Source organism: Oryctolagus cuniculus, chromosome 16, assembly GCF_051225735.1.
Source record: "Oryctolagus cuniculus isolate XC-2025 breed Fujian yellow rabbit chromosome 16, ASM5122573v1, whole genome shotgun sequence".
Lineage (NCBI taxonomy): Eukaryota > Metazoa > Chordata > Mammalia > Lagomorpha > Leporidae > Oryctolagus > Oryctolagus cuniculus.
In genome coordinates, this window is record NC_142882.1 from 38,869,472 (window position 1) to 38,887,461 (window position 17,990).

The window sequence follows — 17,990 nt, forward strand, 5'->3', positions numbered from 1 at the left end:
ATTAGGTGCATATACATTTTTTTGGAAAGGCAGAGTTACATAGAGGCAGATGCAGAGAGAGAGAGAGAGGCATCTTTCGTCCACTGGTCCACTCCCCAGATGGTCACAATGGCTGGAGCTGAGCCCGTCTGAAGCCAGGTACCAGGAGCTTCTTCCCAGTCTCCCATGTGATTACAGGGGTGCAAGGACTTGGCCCATTATCCACTGCTTCCCAGGCCTTAGCAGGGAGCCACGGCTCACTAGGCTAATCCTCCACCTTGCGGCACCGGCAGAAATGGGACAGCCAGGAATCGAATTGGCACCTGTAGGTGATTGCAGTTTAAATAAAACCCAGAGAGGTGCAGGTGTCTGGGGCAGGTCTCAAGACCCTACTTGAGAAGCACACATGGACTACCCCAGTGCCTGGGTTCCAGTCCTGGCACTGCTTTCAATCTCACGTTCCTACTCAACACGCACTGTGAGAGGAAGCATGTGAACACCCAAGTGTTCCCTGACACCCAGCATGAGAGACCCAGATGCAGATCCAGGCTTCAGGCTTGGTGTCCCCGGCCTGCTGGCTTCCCAGAGAGGAAAGAGCACATGCAGTGGACCAGAGGTTACCCAGTACCTGTGATAAACAAGGCTGTTCAATGGGTGCAGAGGGAAGGTGGGCAGGAGGGCAGGTGAGTTTAGGTCTCCATTGAGAGGAGGAGCTGAGTCCTGCCCTGAAGGGGACAGAGCCAGGCATGGCTTTGAAGGACAGCAACAGTGGGAGTCCACACTTCGTGTTGCTGTGAAATAAAACCCACACTGTGGAACAGATGGGGGCACCCAGCCTGCCACCCCATCCCTGGCCTGCTTCTTGCTTCCCTAGCCCTGCCCTCAGGGAGAAGGACAGTCTCACCTGGATGGGGAGGAACCAGGATCATGATAGGTGGGCTGTGAGCCTTGTAGTACACTGAAGAGGAAAGTCTTCCCCGCTGCCTCTCTTGGGAATCCACAGTCTTGTGGCCCTGGAACCTGCCTTGGCAAAGGCCCCTCCTACAGACACCAGCCCCTCCGAGCTGCTGTGCTTTACCATCGCTCTCAACTCTGGAGCCCAGGGTCCAGGGAAGCTGAAGTTGGGACGTGGCAAAGCCTCTCGGGACTTCTCCAGGAGGGAAACACGTCTTGGGCCAGGATACTGGGCACTGACCAGTTAGGGAACGCAGAAGCAAGGTCAGGAGAACCAAGCCCACCGGGGGCATTGCCCAGGCCACCTCTGTGACTCCCAACAGGGCTTGATTTTTGGGACCTTGTCATTGTGGTCTCACATGGGCAGGTACGCACGCCAGCAGGAACCGTGTTCCCATTGCACCTCTGACAATGGTAGCCATGTCACATGCATGCAGGGAGCTCACCCGGAGTGCCTGCATGACTGCGCTGCACATGGTCACAGTTTTATCCCATCAGGACTACTGTGAACCATTTGTCACTCCAGTAGGTGACCTTGAGATTTCTCGGAGTCACTTTTCTCTGTAACTGCCCTGAGGCCTCCAAGAATGGCCAGCCCACCCACATAAGCTGGAATACAGTGCAGCTCTGAGTGTGTCCTGATAGGAGGCAGAACAGCAAATGAGCTCTGTGATGTGTATGGGGGAGCATCGATTTTACCTTCAGATTGGAAAGGAATGATCATTAGCTAAGTATCATCCCATCTACAGCTTCCCCAGGTAGCGAACGAGAGGCCCTGTCCTCTGCTGGCAGCCTCCAGCTGACTTCCAGCTCCGTCCTGTGTTCACAGGCAGCTTTGGAAGTCCATTCTCTGGCGAGGTGACCCAGTGTCTTAACACTTGCAGGGAAACCTCAGCTACATAGCCGCCTCTGTTCTGAGCTGAACCCAGGCCACAGTTGAAATTCTGGCCCAGCTCCAACCTGCAGCTGCCTGAGTCCACACTTGGCCAGTCCCGTACACTGTGATGTCAGAGTCCTTGGCCCTTGGGGGTGGGGTCTTGTTCTCCGTTGGCAATGCAGGTGGGTATTGGGTATGGATACGCAATTCTACCTCAGTGCACATTCCAAGTGACTAGGACCTCCCTGCTGTGTGAGAGGTTTAGGAACACTCCTTTCTCTGCTCCCTCCCACTCCTCAACTCCCTCCCTCTACGCACCCCTCACCATCATCACCCCACCACCCTCTCACCTCCATCCCTCCCACACTCCAGTATCCAGCCCACATTGCCCTTTCAACCCCCCACCCCCACCAGCCTCTGGAACCAATACTCTGTTCTCTAGGTCTTGGAGGTCAGCCTTTGTCTTAGCCCCAGAGCAGTGAGAGGGGCCTGTATTTGTCATGTGACATCCTCTTGCCTGTTACCTCCATCCATCCATGCCAAGGTGTACACAGGGACGCAAACACCACACAGGACCAATTCCATGCATACAGTTCAGATTTTTATTCATGAGAAGCATAGAAAACTCTCAAGCAAATGAAAAAGCTTCAGGAGGCCCCGCTTTCGACCCCTGTTCTTGATGTGCTCTGAGGTAGGCTAGCAGGGGGCCACCTTTCGGCTGCGGGAGCCAGGGCTAGGGGTTGGGGCTGGCAGGCAGCAGGCACACAGGAGGAATCTGAGGATGCTCCTGCCAATCCTCCTGCCCAGCCCCTGCCGGCCCTTGCTCTGGACAGAGGCAGCTGCTGAGGTCCCAGGCTCCTGAGGCTCAGCTGCTGGGACCTCTGGCACCACCAGGTGCAGTCTGCTCCTGGGGCTGGGGGTGGGAGGGACGACCACAGGGACGGGCTCGGGGGCTGGGCTGGCACCAGGGCTCCTCTCCCTCAGCTGTCCAGGGAGGGAAATGGCCAGCACGGGGGCAGCAACGGCAGGCTCCGGCTCAGGTTCCAACTCTGACTCCGACTCCAGATCCAACTCCAGCTCGGGCATGGGCTCCGGCTCCAGCACCAGCTCTGAATCCGACTCCGCCTCGGACTCAGACCCCAGCTCAGGCTCGGGTTCCCTGTGTCCCTGAGGAGAGAGGGGAAGACGGGTGAGGAGGACAGGTGCACTCCGGACCTCCCTCATGCCCACAAAACCATGAAGCTGTGCGGGGAGACCACGGCCAGACCCACGCTCTGCCAACAGGGCTGTACCTGCTCCAGGCTCCGGGAGTCCGGCTGCAGGGACATCCGGCTGGATCCTCCAGGACCAGATGGCACCGAGGCTCCAGCGTCCGGAAGCAGACCCAGGCCCGCCAGGTACTCCTGGGCCTCTGGGTCCTCGGGAATCCCCAGGGGCTGCACCACGGTCACCTCCTCGCCCTCAGCTTCCTCTCGTAAGGGGTCAAACCACCATTGCTGGCGGGCAGATTCCGCTGTAGGCCTGTCGCAGGGGTCTGGGCTGAGGAGTGAGCTCAGGAGCTCCTCCAGGGCTGGGCTGGCCGCACACGGGAGCTCGTAGCTCCCCCTCTGGATGCAGTCCCGCAGCTCCTCCCGGTCCTTCCCGCTGAAGGGCATGGCCCCCGCCAGCATGACAAAGAGGATGACCCCCAGGCTCCAAAGGTCTGCTGCGAATGGATCATACGGCTCCTGCCGGAACACCTCGGGGGCGCTGTACTTTGGGGTCCCGCAGAAGCCGGACACTAGCTCGCCCTCGGGCAGATGGCAGCTGAGCCCAAAGTCCACCAGCTTGACATTCATGTCTGAGTCCAGCAGTAGGTTTTTCAGCTTGAGGTCCCTGTGGGCCACGCGCTGCTCATGGCAGTGGCCCACGGCCGCCAGGATCTGATCAAATATAACCATGGCCTCGGGCTCTGGCAGGCCACCCCGGCTCATCACGTACTGGTGGAGGCTGCCCCTTTGCGCCAGCTCCAACACCAGGCAGTGGTGTTGGCCGACGCAACCCACCTCCAGCAGCTTGATGATGTTCTCGTGGCTCAGGAGCTGCATGATGCTGGCCTCTTGCATCACTCGCCTGGCGCCGAAAGGGTCCCTCTCGTCTTCCTTGAACAGCTTCGCGGCCACCAGCCGCTGGCTGGACGGCTGGCAGGCCAGCAGCACCCTGCTGAAGCTGCCCCTGCCCAGGACTGACAGAAACTGGAGATCAAGCTGACGGCTGGTGTCGACATCCAGGTCCTCACGGCCTTCCAGGCTGGTGTCCCTAACTGCACTCTCTGCTCTGCTCTGGCTAATATTCCTGTCCATAGACGCTAACTAAGGAGCTACCCTAACTACAATAACTAAGAAAATAAAGGGACAACAAGGGGACTACCTGCTGATCTGACTATAGTGGCACACTAGCTATACTAACTACACTAATCACACACAGTGGCAAGACTAAGTCCTATCTAACCAAAACAGAAAACAAAAACCAGAAAAACTCCAAAAAAACAAATACTGAATAGCTACACTAACACTATGAAATCTAGCAGCACTGTCTAGCTAAAGATGGGGGAAGCCAAAAAGAAAAAAAACTGCAAAAAAAGACACACTGGGCCAAAAAAGAAATAGGAGGAAAAAAACAAACTAAAACAAAATGGGGAAAAGAAAAAAACAAATAGAACAAGAAACAAACAAACAAACAAAACAGCACACCAACACCAACCAACACAAGTGCAAGCAAAGAGGGGTCCAAGTCACACAGGTCACCGAAATAGCTCCCTGGTAAAGCGGACAAAAACCTGGGCCACGCAGCCGCTTATATAGGCGTGTGGAATCCTGTCATCATAGGGCTCCTTATGAAGTCAGAGGGAGAAATGGACCAATGGCAGTGCAGCAGGGACTTGCACGAATTTCTATTTCATGACAGTTGGTCTTTATGAAGTCAGAGCCAGGCGGGGACCAATCAAGGTTGAGCGGCAGCCAAGAACTCCAAGAGGTTTTGGTTAGGTTTGTGATACAGATTGATGTTTATTTTTTGAGACATTAAAACATGTAGGATGCCCCAATATATTATGGAAGTATGTGATCAATGTCTTCCTATGAAGTCAGAGCGAGAAATGGACCAATAGCAGTCCAGCAAGGACTTGCATGAATTTGTATTTCATGACAGTTGGTCCTTAGGAAGTCAGAGCAAGGCAGGGACCAGTCACAGCCACGGCTAATCCTCAGGAGTTTTCTCAAAAACCTTCCAGTTAAACAAAACCAAGGACCCATGAACTTTTGGCTTAGGGTGGTAATAGATTGACGTTTATATTTTGAGACATTAAAACATGTAGGATGCTCCAGTGGCCTTTTCTTTTCTCGTTTAAAGAGTGATAACAGCTCTTAGGTCTTTAAAGACTTCTGTCTGCAATCAAGATACACATCCAGTTTTTTGAATCTCTGAATTGTAGGTCTCAGAATGATGTTACTACTTCTCTGGCATCCTGATAACCTTGACAAAGTGTTCTGTTGCCTGTGGCACCACCAGACGCATTATTCACATGGACAGAGCTGAGAGGAAGGGAATCTCTGATCATCCTTTCCCCCTAAGACCATCACTGGAATTCTTGTTAGAAACCCTGGAGAACCAGAAGGTAGCTGGGTTGGCATAGGTCAGGTGTGGAAGGCCATCTAAGTGCAGCTGAGAGAGCTGCTTTCTCCAAATTGTCCTTAGAATAGCAGGGAGAAATCGAGACATTTCCAGATGTCTCAGGATTTCTGAGCTACTCTTTTTTTTTTTTTCCACAGACAGAGTGGACAGTGAAATAGACAGAGAGAAAGGTCTTCCTTTACCGTTGGTTCACCCTCTAACGGCCACCGCGGCCAGTGCACCACGCTGATCCGAAGCCAGGAGCCAGGTGCCTCTCCTGGTCATTCCTCAGTGTTTGTTCTGGAGGCTGGATGACTAAAATCAGGTCTGCAGCAGACTTGATGTCTAAAAAGCACTCCCTCTCTGCTGCTGCCGTGCCTTCTTCAGAGAGAGATGGTAAGATGGAAAGGCTGGTGGTTTGCTGTGGTTGGTTGAAGCCAAGTACATGTGTGGAAAAATTGCATTGTAGCCCTTGAAAAAGTACCACATCTTATTTCAACACTCACCCGTAAATTTTAAGGAAAGATCATGCCTTCCTGGGGTGTCCTCAGATTGTTTAATCACAACCTCACCCCTTCAAGCACTTTTAGACAGTCACGTATTCTGGGGCCTACAATGGAGTCCAGCAGGTTAAACCCTGCTACAGCAGCATCACATGTGGGCACTGATTGGAGGCCTGGGTGCTCCACTTCCAATCCAGCTCCCTGCTATTGTGCCTGGGAAAGCAGCAGTAGATGGCCCAAGTATTTGGGCCTCTGCCACCCATGTGGAGGATCTGAATGGAGTTCAGGACAGACCTGAGCCAGCCCTGGTAATTGTGGCTCCTTGGGGAGTGAACCAGCAGTTGGAAGATATCCCTTTCCCCTCTGCCCTCTGCCCTGTTCCCCCTCTCATGCTGTATCTCTGACTTTCAAGTAAGTATCTAACTCTTTTTATTTTAGAAAAAATGAACCCACTCATCCTGTGAAAGAGAATGGAGCCCTAGTCCTGCATTCCCCACCTCTATACTGTAGCATTGACCCTGCAGTTTGAACATGAAGTCTGGAGGGACATGGACATTCCTCACCACTAGTCCTGCTCTGCATGAAAGGAATCTTTGAGGCTGAACTACAGGATGGTGAATCCGAAAAGGAATACGATCTCTGGGAAGGCTAATTGTCTGGTATGATCAACTTACGCTGAGTGTATGTGTTGAAATAGTGAACTGTAACCATAAAACAAGTAGTACATGCTAATCTCATATCTAAAATACTCTTTAATTTCTATCATCAATGATGTATACTTTCAATTGTAGAGATCTTTTACCTCTTTGGTCACAGGTATTCCCATTATTTTCCTTTTTTCTTAGTGTAGCTGTTGAACATGGGATTGGCTTTCTACTGGTTAGTGTATGTTGACTTTGCAGCCTGAAACTTTGCTGATTGTGTTAGTTCTCTCAGCATTCTGGTAGAGTCTTTGGGGAGATTTCTATATGTAAGATCATTCATTAGCCAAAAGTGACAGTTTGGCCTCTCTTCAATTTAGGTGCCCTTGATTTTTTCTCTTGCCTAATTTCTCTAGCTAGTATTTCCAGGACAATGTGGAACAAAACTTGAATGATTTTAAAAAAGAATCTGCATAACTTTAGTACCTTTTAGCATCAATGTTGGTTTTACAATGTCTAGAAATACGGTTTCATTTCAAGGTGTATTTCTTCAGTTTTTAAATTGAATTTTCCAGTATAGGAATCAAATTATTAAACTGGACTTACTGATTTTATATAGTCTAATTATAGTAGAATAAACAGGATTTATAGGTCTGTTATCTCTGAGATCAGCCGGTAGTACTTCTCTTTAAGAAATACAGAAAGTGGCACCAGTGTACTGGCATGGTAGGTAAAGCCATCCCTTGCTGGCATCCCCTATGGGCGCTGCATCGTGTCATAGCTGCTCCAGTTCTGACCCAGCTCCCTGATTATTGCCTAGGCAAAGCACAAGTCTTTGCACCCCTGCCACCCAACCGTGAGACCCATATAATGCTCCTGCTCCCTGGCTTTGGCCTGGCCCAGCCCTGGCTGTTGTGGCTTTCAGAGGAGTGAACCAGTGTATGGAATATTTCTCTCAGTCTCACTTTCTCTTTCTGGAGCTCTGGCTTTAAATAAATAATCTCTCTTTTTTAAGACAGAAGTACAGAAATAGCTTCAATTTTATTTTAGTTAATAATTCTAGTTCAGGATTGACTTAGTTTGACTAAAGGTGACATTTTCTTTTCTGACACGTGGTGAATGGTGTTTTCAGATTCTCTAACTGTCAAAAACAACGATGTCAAGAAAACAATAATGTGGGCATTTGTAATAAATACTTTCTCCTATGAACTCTAGGTTATTTCATGTCATCTATTAATATTGAAGTACATGGCACACATTAAGTGCATACATGGTCTGTTTTTATACCTTAAGTTATATTTTCCTGGCTGGCGCCATGGCTCAATAGGCTAATCCTCCGCCTGTGGTGCCAGCACACCGGGTTCTAGTCCTGGTCGGGGCGCCGGATTCTGTCCCGGTTGCCCCTCTTCCAGTTCAGCTCTCTGCTGTGGCCTGGGAGTGCAGTGGAGGATGGCCCAAGTGCTTGGGCCCTGCACCCGCATGGGAGACCAGGGGAAGCACCTGGCTCCTGCCATCGGATCAGCGTGGTGCGCCGGCCACAGCGGCCATTGGGGGGTAAACCAATGAAAAAGGAAGACCTTTCTGTCTCTCTCTCTCACTGTCCACTCTGCCTGTCAAAAAAATAAATAAATAAAAAAGATACATTTTCCTCACTTAAAAATTCAGCATTTATTTGAGGGCAGAGGGGAAGAAACAGACAAACACAGAGGTAGACAGACAGACAGATGGAGAGTGCCATCTGGTAATTCACTCCTTAAATTCCAGCAACAGCCGTGGAAGTGCTGCAGCTGGAAGCCAGGATCTTGGGGCCAGGACACAACAACACAGCGCAGGACTTCTACATCATTAATCAAAACCCATTTTTTTAAAAGATTTATTTTATTTATTTGAAAGACAGAGTTACAGAAAGAGGTAGAGACAGAGAGAGGTCCTCCATCCACTGGTTCACTTCCCATATGGCTGCAATAGCCAGAACTGCACCCATGTAAAGCCAGGAGCCAGGAGCTTCTTCTGGGTCTCCCACGTTGGTGCAGGGGCCCAAGGACTTGTGCCACCTTCTGCTTTCCCAGGTCGTAGTAGAGAGCTGTATTGGAAGTAGAGTAGACGGAAGTGGAACCAGTCCCTATATGGGATGCTGGCACTGTAGGTGGCACTTTACATTCTCAGCCACAGTGCTGGACCCATGTGGTATCTTTTTTTTTTTTTTTTTTTTTTAAGATATATTTTGGGCCGGTGCCGCGGCTCACTAGGCTAATCCTCTGCCTTGCGGCGCCGGCACACCGGGTTCTAGTCCCAGTCGGGGCGCCGGATTCTGTCCCGGTTGCCCCTCTTCCAGGCCAGCTCTCTGCTGTGGCCAGGGAGTGCAGTGGAGGATGGCCCGAGTACTTGGGCCCTGCACCCGCATGGGAGACCAGGAGAAGTACCTGGCTCCTGCCATCGGATCAGCGCGGTGCGCAGGCTGCAGCACGCCAGCCGCAGCGGCCATTGGAGGGTGAACCAATGGCAAAAGGAAGACCTTTCTCTCTGTCTCTCTCTCTCTCTCACTGTCCACTCTGCCTTTCAAAAAAAAAAAAAAAGATATATTTTGTTTTATTTGTTTGAAAGGCAGAGTAAAGGGGGCAGAGTTGGGGGAAAGTTGGGGCATTGAAGAAAATCTTCCATCTACTAGTTCACTCCCAAATAGGCACAACTGCAGGGGCTATTCCAGGCCAAAGCCAGGAACCTGGAACTCCATCCAGGTCTCCCATATGGGTGGCAGGGGTCCAAACACTTCAGCTATCTTCTGCTGCTTTTAAGGCACAGTGGCAGGGAGCTGAGTTGGAAGCAGAGCAGCCAGGCCTCAAAACTTTCCTCTGATAGTAGATGCCACCATTGCAAGTGGCAACTTAACCCGTTATGCCACAACACTTAATAACGAGGCTATCTACTCCCTAAAAAATACCATAAAAGTTAGGTATTACTATAGCATCAGTGTGTCTCATACAGCACAGCTAGCGTTTGGCCAGGTTGAAGCCAGAAGTCAGGAGCACCATCCAAATCTCCCATGTTCGTGGATGGGGCCCAAGTACTTTGGCCATCTTGCCAGGCAAACTTGCAGAAAGCTGGAAGGGAAGTGAAACAGCCAGGACTTGACTGGGGGCTCTGATATGGGATTCAGACTTCACAAGCAGGAGCTTAACTAGCGGCACCACATGACTTTCCTCTGCATAGTACGTTTCTTTGTATTGGTGGGTCATTCTCCAGTGTACGGATGTACCACAGCCTGCTTATCCACTTGTCCATTGAGGGACAACTTGGTGGCTTCCAATTTTTGAAGATTATGAAAATAATTACTATAAACATTCTTATATAGATTTTTGCAGTAGTATAAAATTCTAAATCAAAAGGGGACATACCTAGGAGCATGATCTATAGTAAGATGTTAGGTTTATAAGAAACTACCAGATTGTCTTTCTAAAGCGGCTGTACCATTTTTGCACCCCTACCAGGAATAAATGACAGTTTTCCTGTTATTCCATGTTCTTGCCAGCATTTGTTATTCAGTTCTTTGGATTTAAGAATTTTTTTTTTTTTGACAGGCAGAGTGGACAGTGAAAGAGAGAGACAGAGAGAGAAAGGTCTTCCTTTGCCGTTGGTTCACCCTCCAATGGCCGCCGCTGTAGCCGGCGCACCGCGCTGATCCGATGGCAGGAGCCAGGAGCCAGGTGCTTTTCCTGGTCTCCCATGGGGTGCAGGGCCCAAGCACCTGGGCCATCCTCCACTGCACTCTCTGGCCACAGCAGAGGGCTGGCCTGGAAGAGGGGCAACCGGGACAGAATCCGGCGCCCCGACCGGGACTAGAACCCGGTGTGCCGGCGCTGCTAGGCGGAGGATTAGCCTAGTGAGCCGTGGCGCCGGCTGGATTTAAGAATTTCTAATAGGTATGTACTGGTATCTTGTTAATGTTCAGTTCTTTAATGTCCTATGCTATTGACCATAGGCATAGGAAAATTCCTATGCTTTTCTTGTCTGTGTATATAGTCTTCCATATAGTCTTCCACCGAGTATTTGTTCATAACTTCTACCGGCTGCTTAATGTGGTTGTTTCCTAATTGTTGAATATTATGTTTTCTTTGTATATATTAGGTATGACACCTTCATCTGGTGTTTGCAAGTATGTCTCCAGTATTTGGTTTACATTTTTGTTCTCTTTATAGTGCTTTTGTGCGGCAGGAGTTTTTGAATTTAATAAATTCCAAATTTATTTTTTTCCTTCACAGAAATTTTTTGGTTCTTCCGTATAGTTTGTCATGATCAAGTACAGGATCAAGAAGGTAATCTCCAATTTTACCTTATGGAAATTTTATAATATTGCTTTCTGCACCTTGGTCTGTGATTCATTTTGTATAAGTTTATGTAAAAGATATGAAGGTTCTGTTTAGATTCTTTATTTTTGCATAGGCACGACCATTTGTATTACTACCATTTGAATTGTGGAGACATATTTATAGAATTTCTTCTTTTTAAATTAGCACATAATACTTGTGTATATTTATAAGGTATGTTGTAATGATTCAATGCATGTATGCAACATGCAATAATCGAATAAAGGTAATTATCATTTGCATCTTGTTAAGCATTCACTATTTCTTTTCTTGAGAGTCTTTAAAATCTCTTTTCCTGATTCTTTATAAAATACCTGGTAAATTGTAACCCTAGCATTTTTTTCCTCCTACCTAACTGCCTTTTTTTTTAAATTTTTTAACTTTTATTTAATGAATATAAATTTCCAAAGTACAGCTTATGAATTACAATGGATTCCCCCCCATAACTTCCCTCCCACCTGTAACCCTCCCCTCTCCCACTCCCTCTCCCCTTCCAATCACATCAAGATTCATTTCCAATTATCTTTATATACAGAAGATCAGTTTAGCATATATTAAGTAAAGCTTTCAACAGTTGACACCCACACAGAAACAGGAAGTGTGAAATACTGTTTGAGTACTAGTTATAGCATTAAATCACAATGTACAGCACATTTAGGACGGAGATCCTACATGAGGAGTAAGTACACAGTGACTCCTGTTGTTGACTGAACAAATTGACACTCAGTTATGGCATCAGTAATCACCCTAGGCTCTTGTCATGAGTTGCCAAGGCTATGGAGGCCTTTTGAGTTCACCAACTCTGATCTTACTTAGACAAGGTCATAGTGAAAGTGGAAGTTCTCTTCTCCCTTCAGAGAAAGGTACCTCCTTCTTTGATGACCTGTTCTTTCCACTGGGATCACACTCGCAGAGATCTTTCATTTAGGTCCCCCCCCCCAGAGTGTCTTGGCTTTTCATGCCTAAAATACTCTCATGGGCTCTTCAGCCAGATCTGACTGCCTTAAGGGCTGATTCTGAAGCCAGAGTGCTGTTTAGGACATCTGCCATTCTATGAGTCTGCTGTGTATCCTGCTTCCTATGTTGGATCGTTCTCTCCCTTTTTGATTCTGTCAGTTAGTATTTGCAGACACTTGTCTTGTTTGTGTGATCCCTTTGACTCTTAGTCCTATCATTATGATCAGTTGTGAACAGAAATTGATCACTTGGACTAGTGAGATGGCATTGGTACATGCCACCTTGATGGGATTGAATTGGAATCCCCTGGCACGTTTCTAACTCTAATATTTGGGGCAAGTCCGATTGAGAATGTCCCAAATTGTATATCTCCTCCCTCTCTTATTCCCACTGTTATATTTAACAGGGATCACTTTTCAGTTAACTTTAACCACCTAAGAATAATTGTGTGTTAATTACAGAGTTCAACCAATAGTATTAAATAGAACAAAAAAAAAATACTAAAAGGGATAAAGTATTAAGTTGTACATCGGCCGTCAGGGCAAGGGCTGATCAAGTCACTGTTTCTCATAGTGTCCATTTCACTTCAACAGGTTTCCTTTTTGGTGCTCTGTTAGTTGTCACCGATCAGGGAGAACATATGATATTTATCCCTTTGGGACTGGCTTATTTCACTCAGCATGATGTTTTCCAGAGTCCTCCATTTTGTTGCAAATGACCGGATTTCATTGTTTTTTCACTGCTATGTAGTATTCTATAGAGTACATGTCCCATAATTTCTTTATCCAGTCTACTGTTGATGGGCATTTAGGTTGATTCACGGTGTCTTTTTTTTAAAAATGTATTTATTTGAAAGTTAGAGGTTTTTTTTTTTTTTTTTTTTTTGACAGGCAGAGTTAGACAGAGAGAGAGAGACAGAGAGAAAGGTCTTCCTTCCGTTGGTTCACCCCCAAATGGCTGCTATGGCCGGTGCACTGCACTGATCCGAAGCCAGGAGCCATACAGGTATAGGGCCCAAGCCCTTGGGCCATCCTCCACTGCTTTCCTGGGCCACTGCAGAGAGTTGGACTGGAAGAGGAGCAACCAGGACAGAACAGGTGCCCCAACCTGGACTGGAACCCGGGGTGCCAGCGCTGCAGGCGGAGGATTAGCCTAGTGAACCATGGCGCCGGTGAAAGTTAGACTTCTACAGACAGGGAAGGAGGGGCAGAGAGAAAGAGAGCGAGACAGAGAAAGAGAGAGAGGTCTTCAATCCATTGGCTCACTTCCCAATTGATCATAACGGTCGGAGCTGTGGCGATCCAAAGCCTGGAGCCAGGAAGCAGGAACTTCTTCACGGTCTCCCATTTGGGAGCAGGGGCTCAAGGACCCTGGCCAACTTCCACTGCTTTATCAGGCCATAGCAGAGAGCTGGATTGCAAGTGGAGCAGGTGGGACTTGACCTGGTACACACATGGGATTCCAGCACTGCAGGTGACATCCTTACCCATGACACCACAACACTGCCCCTAACTGTCTTCTAATACCCTTATGTAGCCTCTCATTATCCTTCTTGCCACCTTCCCTTATATTCTCTAATGACCCATTTTGATGGGTTAAGGAAGGAGATGTGATGTAGTTATGGCATCTGAAAGCTGGACCTGGAGAGAGGTCTTTAGGTCGTTGGGGGCTGGTCCTCCAAATGAGTTCCCACAAGAGGGGAGGCTGCATAAGCCAAGAGTCCTTCCTTTGTCTGTTTGCTTCCAGGTCCACCGTGCAATGCTTCCTGCATACACACTGCATCATTGCTGGCTTCCATCACACACCAGGCTAGTGGGACCACCTGATCCTGAACCGTAAACCTCAAACTGTAAGACATAATGATGTGTTCCCTTCCCAAGAAGTTATTTTCCAGTATTTCAAATTAGCAAGTAACTGACTGTCACACTGATAGATAGGAAAGCAATTTGCTCTGTATTTACCTGAATTACTGGGGACATGATGTAATCGCTTAATAATTCTAGGAATTTGTTTTCTATCAGCTGAGGTTTCTTCATTAGATGATCATGTCATCAGTAAAAAAAAAAAAAAGTTTTATGGTTGCCTTCCTGATGGTTATGCATTTCTTTTATTTTTTTCTTGCATTGCTTTTCTTTGTATTATTGCATTAGCTTGGAATTACAGCACAGTGCCAACAGGAGAGGTGAGATACAGCATCCTTTTCTAGTTGCTGATTCTAGAGATCAAGTGTCTGGTTTCTCAACATTAGGTACAATACGAGCTGTGTTTGTAGGCATTCTTTATCAAGTGAGGAAGTTCCCCTCCCTTGTCTTTGATTATTTCTTAGTCACTCTAAAGGATTTTATTGGATGGTCCACAAATGATCCCTAAATTTAGAACCAGCTTGAATGATCATATTGATACTAGACCTGTTCTTCTACAGATGGGCTAGTTTCTTTAGGAGACCACAATGATGAAAATCTGAACTAAACTATTCATGTACATATTTGCATATCTAGTGTTCAGTGCATTGAATTTAGCATGCTTCTCTTGAGTTCCAACTGTGTGCAGAAAGGTATATAATCAAGGTAAATTTAAAGAATTCCATATAAAATAAGTGAGTTTGACTTTTAAAAATATTTATTTTCTTCATTTGAAAGGCACAGTGAGAGAGACTGAAAACACATTCACACACACACACAGAGCGAACAAGAGAGAGGGAGAGAGAGATTGATTTTCCATCTTCCATAGAATTGATACACAGTAATTGAATTTTTTTCTTTTGTTAATACTTTCATTTAATAAATGCATTTTTCATAGTTTCAACTTTTAGAATACAGTGTTTCTTTCCCCTCCCACCCCCACTCCCATACCACCTCCTACTACCTCTCCCATTCCCTTCTTCATTATGGTTCATTTTTAGTTATTTTTATACACAGAGGACCAACACTCTATGTTAAGTACTGATTTCAACAGTTTGCACCCACACCCACACACAGCACATAGAGTACAGTTTGAGAACAATTTCTGCAGTTAATTCTCATAGTACAACTCATTAAGGATGGACATGGGGATTAAGTGCACAGTGATTTCTGTTGTTCCTTTACCAAGAAACACTCTTTATTTATAACGTCCGTGATCACTAGAGGCTCTTGCCATGGGCTGCCAAGCCTTTTGTGACGACAGACTCCATCAGTATTTGGACACAGCCATAAGCAAAGTGGAAGTTCTCTCCTCCCTTTAGAGAGAAGTACATCCTTCTTTGATGGCCCCTTCTTTCCACTGAGGTATCATGGAGATCCTTCGTGTAGGATTATTTTTTGTCACAGTCTTGGCTTTCTTTGCCTGCAATGCTCTTAGAGGCCTTTCAGCCATACCAGGAAGCCTTAAGGATTGATTCTGAGGTCAGAGCGTTACTTACAGTGAATGTCATTCTAGGAGTCTGCTGTGTGGACTGCTTCTCATATTGGACATGCCCTCCTTGTTAATTTTGTCTATTATTATTACCAGGCACTTGATGTTATTTATATGATCACTTTACAGGTAAATCTATCTATATGTTGACTTTAACATTTAATAGGATCACTTTAACCATTAAGATGGCATTTTTACCGCCACTTTTGATGGGAGTGGAGTCCCATATCAAGTTTTTAGGCTGTACCCTTACAAGTAAGTCTGTAGGACTGTATGCAGAACTATATAGATTTACAGGTATAGACTACCTCCTCCCTTTCTTATTCCCACTCTTACTTTTTAATGGGATCTTTTCTCAATTGACTTAATATACATATGATTAACTCTATGTTACTTAAAGAGTTCAATATTAGTATGAAGAAGAGAAAAGCAAAAGAAAGAAAAAAACAGAGAAAAAAAGAAAACACTAAATAAAAACCAAGAATAAAAAACTGTCCCTCACTTTTAAAGCACAGGATTTGCTTTTTTTTATATATAAACATGAAACTATCACTAGAAACAAAATAGAAATTATATCCATTGTCCCCAAAGTTCCCTTGTGGCCAAAAAAGCAGCATATTTTAAGGTGGAATTCATGTAATACATGCTAGAGTACAGAATAAATGAATACAGAAATAAATCCATATATCTTATTCTGATTTTTGGAAAGAGTACTGAGATTATTCAAAGTAGTGGGAATAGTGTTTTTGACAAATGCTATTGGATATCCACATGCAGAAGAATGATGTTGAACTCCTACCTCATACTGTATGGTAATGTACTCTATTTAAATCAACAATCTAAATATGAAGGTTAAAAACAATAAAACTCAGAGACAAAAGCGTAAGGGTGAATCTTCATGATCTTGGATTAAGCAAAGGATTCTTAGGACACTAGAACACTGAGCAACAACAGCAACAAAACAGATCCATTGCATCTCATGAAAATCATAGATTTTGGGCAGGCCTTTGGTGCCGAAGTCAAGACTTGGGTTGCCCCATTCTGTATCACTCAAACCTGAGTTTGAGTTCTGGCTCTGCTTCCAGTTCTTGTTCATTTGCACTCTGGAAGGCAGCATGTGATGGCTCAAGTCGTCGAGTCCCTGCCACACATGCAGGAGACCTGGTTTGAGTTCTGAGTTTTTGGCTTCATTCTGGCCCAGAACTGCATTGCAGGCTTTTGAGGAGTGAATCAGTGGTTGGAAGATCTGCCTGTCTGTCTATCATTCTGTCTGTCTCTATCACTCTTTCTCTCTTTTTCTGCCTGACAATTAAAATGAAATAAGTAAATATTTTAAGGAAAAAATTTTAAATTTAAAGTATTAAAGAGCATATTCCAGAAAGTGAAAAGATGATTTATAGAATGTGATATGATTCATATATATGAAGAGTATGAGATTACATTGAGAACCCTTATCACTGAACCAAAAAGAAAGTGAAGAAGATATATAAAAGGGTAAAAGCACATGCAAAGATGCTCATGAGGGAAATGGAAATCAGTGTATCACAGTGAGATACCACTTTAACACCACCATAATGGTTAATATAAAAGCAAACAAACTGAACAAGTATCAGTAGGGATGGAGAGCAGTTGTAACCACCATGCATTGGTCATGAGGATGCAAAAAGACTCAGCCACTGTGGATAACCATTTTCTGGTTTCTCATAAGGTAACATATAGATGCCAGTGTGCCGTGGTGGTTAAAGCTGATGCCTGCTGTGTTGGCATCCTGTATGGGTAACGGTACATTCTTGGCTGCTCCACTTCCAAACCAGATCCCTGATAATGTGCTGTAAGATCAGTGAAGGATAACCTAAGTGCTTGGGTCCCTGCACCCATGTAGAAGACCTGGATGAAGCTCCTGGCTCTTGGCTTTGGTCTGACCCAGCCTTGGCCATGGCAGTCATTTGGGGAGTGAACCTGCAGATGAAAATTCTCTTCCTCCCTCCCTCCATCTCTCCCTCTCTTTCTCCTTCTCTCCCTCTCTCCCTCTTTCTGTCGCTCGCCCTCCCTCCCTCCCTCCCTGCTTCACCCCTCTCCCCCTCTACCTCTCTCTCTCACTCTCATTTCTCTCTCTCTCTCTCTCTCTCTCTCTCTCTCTCTCTTTGCCCCTCAAATACTTCCTCCCGGTCTCCCATGAGGGTGCAGGGACCCAGGCACTTGGGCCATCCTCTGCTGCCCTCTCAGGGCAACAGCAGAGAGCTGGACTGGAAGAGGAGCAACCAGGACTAGTACCTGGCGCCCTAACCGGGACTAGAACCCACGGTGCTGGCCCCACAAGCGGAGGATTAGCCAAGTGAGCCACAGGGCCGGCCCTTTGCTGATGAATTCTACCAGAGATTTAAGAACTATCTCAAGATATTCAAAACAATTCATTGAAAGGGAGGGAATCCTGCCAAACTCCTTTGTTGAAGCCAGCATCACATTAATTACTCAACCTGAAAAAGATATAACAGAGAAAGAGAACTATAAAAAATTTTCCTGATGAACATAGATGCAAAAATCTAAAATAATGGAATTCAACAACACATCACAAACATCATTCACCTGGACCAAGTTGGATTTATCACTGGCTCTACATTTGCAAATGAATCAGTGAAATATGTAACATTAAAAAACTGAAGAGAAAAAT

At 46.3% G+C, this 17,990-nt stretch overlaps 1 long non-coding RNA gene across 1 annotated transcript in view; it reads left to right on the top strand.

Annotated features, from left to right (window-relative positions):
- LOC127487763 (uncharacterized) overlaps nucleotides 1–14,472 on the top strand; it is a 65,858-nt gene extending 51,386 nt beyond the window's left edge. The window contains exons 2-4 of the long non-coding RNA XR_016222355.1: nucleotides 6,403–6,623; nucleotides 10,865–10,918; nucleotides 13,673–14,472. This is a non-coding gene — a long non-coding RNA (uncharacterized LOC127487763). The remainder of the gene's footprint in view (nucleotides 1–6,402; nucleotides 6,624–10,864; nucleotides 10,919–13,672) is intronic.
- Nucleotides 14,473–17,990: the final 3,518 nt, after the last annotated feature.